This window comes from Elephantulus edwardii, unplaced genomic scaffold (assembly GCF_000299155.1).
Source record: "Elephantulus edwardii isolate Elephantulus edwardi_28Jun2011 unplaced genomic scaffold, EleEdw1.0 scaffold00212, whole genome shotgun sequence".
NCBI classification, from domain to species: domain Eukaryota; kingdom Metazoa; phylum Chordata; class Mammalia; order Macroscelidea; family Macroscelididae; genus Elephantulus; species Elephantulus edwardii.
In genome coordinates, this window is record NW_006399962.1 from 4832052 (window position 1) to 4835907 (window position 3856).

Genomic DNA, 3856 nt, shown 5'->3' on the forward strand with positions numbered 1-3856 from the left:
TCCTTTCCTTCACTCATTTTCTTGTTCTTTTGCGGTCCCTTTTAGAGTTACTTTTAATTAGTGAACTCCAAACGGACTGATTGGTCTGGAAGCTGCTGAATTGTTAAGGGGTGAAAATTGACGAAAGAGATGAAATGAAGAAAGCGTCATACATGGGGAAGTCTGGCTGGGCTTCAAGAGAGGGGACTGGGAGTGGTATGGCCAAGTTTCACATCTTGGCCAGAAGCCAGCATTCAGAGAAAAGAGACTCTTGAGACCATCTAAATGGCTCCCTGTGGAAACTGACCTCTCTATCCTTTCCTCCAAAATCCACAGATTTCATTTGGATCTTCAAAGACTAGAGTGGTCAAGCCATTTCCCCACTAGCTCCTCCCAATCACATTTATGTTCTCTCTCCCCCAGGCACTCTCACAGTTCAAGCTTCGGCTACGGCTGGAGTTCAGAGGCAAGCAGAATAATTCCAGTGCTGGAGAGCTGGGTGGGGTGAGAATGTCCTCCTAATGTGTGTACTGGGTGGGGGGGACAGCTGACTTTGAGATACATGCTGCAAAGCTGCCAGATGAGGTGGAGGGAGAGGTCAACCCTGGAGTGTGTTTGGAAAGGATTTTCTGGTAGACTAGAAATAGTAGCTGGAAAAAGCATGAATTGGGATAGCAGAAAAATTCCAGATGGAGGAAAGTTTATGAAGTGGAAGGGGACTGGAGAAAGCTTTAGTTTCCAATCAGAAAAATGGCAAATCCTTTGCTGTATCTCGGCATGTGTCAATTTAAAAATGAGAAGTATTATAGACCTAGGAAATTGGGAAAAATAATACAGTTCTTGTGTACACTTCACTTAGCTTTCCCTATTAATAATGTCTTATGTAACTGAAGCACAATATCTATCCCAGAAAGTTGGCACCCTGATAGAGAGCTATTAGGTAGTCTGTAGGCTTTATTTAGTTTTTACTTGTCATTTATGTAGCTTTATGAAATTATGTTCCATGTATTTGTTGCTTTTGTTAGGTGCTGTCAAGTCAGAACCAACTCATAGCTGATCCTTCAGCAGGTTTTCAGAGATTGTTAATTGCACAAGAGGAGATTGCTCATTTTTCTTCCTTGGAGCAGCTGATGGATTCAAACTTCATGCCTCTAGGTTGGCAGTGAAATGCCTTACTACTAGGCTATCTGAGTTCCCTCATTCATGTATAGATATGTAGCATTACAATGATGATCAAGATACATAGTTCTTCAGTTATCACAAAGGAATCACCTCATGTTCCCCATTTTTACACACACACACACACACACACACACACACACACACACACACACATTTTTTCTTGTATTTTGTTGTTGATTGCCGTCGAGTTGAGGTCGACTCATAGCGACTCTATGAACAAAAGATCTAATGCCTTTCCATAGCTATCATTGTTTCTCCAAGTTCATAGAGTTTCCAGAGGCATGTGGTTTTGGAAGTGGATGCCACTCCTGCTTCCAAACCTGTTTTACATCTGGGAGCTCTACCAAACACTGTCCACAATGGGAAACCATTATGGTATTTGATATCCCCATGGCACAAGGTTCAGCATCACAGCAAACCCAGATAACTTTATACACATTGAAAAAAGAGTGATGTGCAAAGTGGGAGAATGTTCCTCCACATATAACAGCAGTGGTTAAGTGTTGTTGAGTCAAATATGAGTCAGAGTAAGCTTTGCACGAAAGATCTGAACTCTGTTCTATAATTAACATAATTTCTGTACATTTGTAAGAGAGTTTGTAGAGTTTCCAGAAAAATCTAGTTTAGGAAGCGGATACCACTCCTGTTTCCCAACATGAATCAATCTGGAAGTTCATCAAACATTGTACATAATGGGTAACTATTATGGTATTTGACATGACTTTGGAACAGTGTTAAGCATCATGCAACTCCAAGTTGTTCCGTACAGCACATAGAAAAATGATTGCTATGTCAGGCCAGCCCACAGACCCATCACCTCATTATTGATTTTAAAACCACACTCTAGAGCAGGCCTTCACCCTTAGTCTAAGGCTCAAGGGCCACCCACTTCTGAGGAGGAAAAAGAAGAATAACTCAACAAGCACCACCCCAGAAACTTCCCTTACGTGACTGCTGTGACTGCCATCAAGATGAGACCACCATCGAGATGCTAGCTAGCCAGCCATATATATTGAACACTTCATGTATTTGTGTGTCATCCTTGTGTAAGGGCCATGCTAATCTTCTCTATCATTCCACTTTTAGTATATGTAATGTCGATATGAGCACTATCCATTTATATTTGTACTTTGTTATTCCTGTCTCTTCCTGTTCACTACCTGTTCTCCATCTCAATAGTTTTGTCGTTTTTATAATGTTTTGTAAGTAGAACCATAAACTATCAGGGAACTCTTATGACCTAGTAAATAAGGAATTATACTGCCAACCCAAAAGCAGGTGCTCCATTGGAGAAAGATGAACAGTCTCCTCCTGTGTGATTTACAGCCTTTGAAAACTTGTTTGCAGGGACAGCTAAGAGTCAGTTCTGACTTGATTGAAACAAAACATAAAATATCAACATTTAAAAAAAATTTAACAATGACTGATTGGAAACACTAAGTCTCTGTAAACTTTCATTAAAATTAATTAAATAAAGAAAAGAAATGCAGTACTTTAGCACGTAATAAATACAAATAAGAAAAAAAAATTCTGCAAATTCGTTTCCTACTCAGCAGTTCATGTACAAGTTATTCTGTGGCATTGGTTGCTGTCTCTGCAGTGTGTTAGTTAGTTCTCTCTCCATTTCCACTTTGTTTTCCCTATTTTTCTCCCCTCCTATGCACACTTTTCATTGCTTTCCCATCTTTTGCTTTCTGTGGTTGATTATTCTAAGGAGCTCTTTCCTCATGAGTGTTACTGTTTATTTTATAGATCAACATAGTATTTAATGGAAAGGTGACCTCCAACAGTGACAATTCTGAGTTAAGAACTTGTTTTAGGGAGGTATTATTTGAGTTCCTCCATTCCTTTGGAGACAAAAAGTATGGAGACAAAATACATCCCTGATGGACCCCTTTCTTGATTTTGAACCATCCAGTGTCTCCTTGCTCTGTTCTGATGACTGCCTCTTGATCCAAGTAGAGGTTTTGCATTAGCACAATCAAATGTTCTGGAATTCCCATTCTTCTCAGAGTCAGCCACAGCTTATTGTGATCCACATAGTCAAAAGCCTTTGCATAGTCAATAAAGCACAGACAGACATTCTTCTGGTATTCTTTGCTTTCTGCCAAGATCCATCTTACATTAGCTGTAATATCCCTAGTACCGTGACCTCTTCTAAATTCAGCCTGCACATCTGGCAGTTCTCAGTTGACATATTGTTCCAAACGTTTTTGGATAATTTTCAGCAGAATCTTGCTTGCATGTGAAATTAATGATATTGTTCGATAATTTCCACACTATTGGGTCACCTTTCTTTGGAATGGGAACAAATATCGATCTCTTCCAGTCAGTTGGCACAACCTAGTGAACACATCCAGGGCAGCGTCTGTTTGTTGAAATAAATCACTTGGTATTACCAGTCGACTCCTGGAGCCTTGTTTTTTGCCAGTTCCTTCATAGCAACTTGAACTTCCTCCTTCATCACTGTAGGTTCTTGCTCATATGTTATTTCATGAAATTCCTCTGTGTCAGCCAATTCCTTCTGATACAGTGACTCTGTGTACTCCTTCCATCTTCTTTTTATACATCCTGGATCATTCAACATTCTAACCAAACTATCCTTAAGTATTGCCACCCATGGCTTGAGTCATCCGAAACGCTGGGCTGTACGAGGAGGAATGTGGCATCAGGATTGGTGGAAGAATCGTCAACA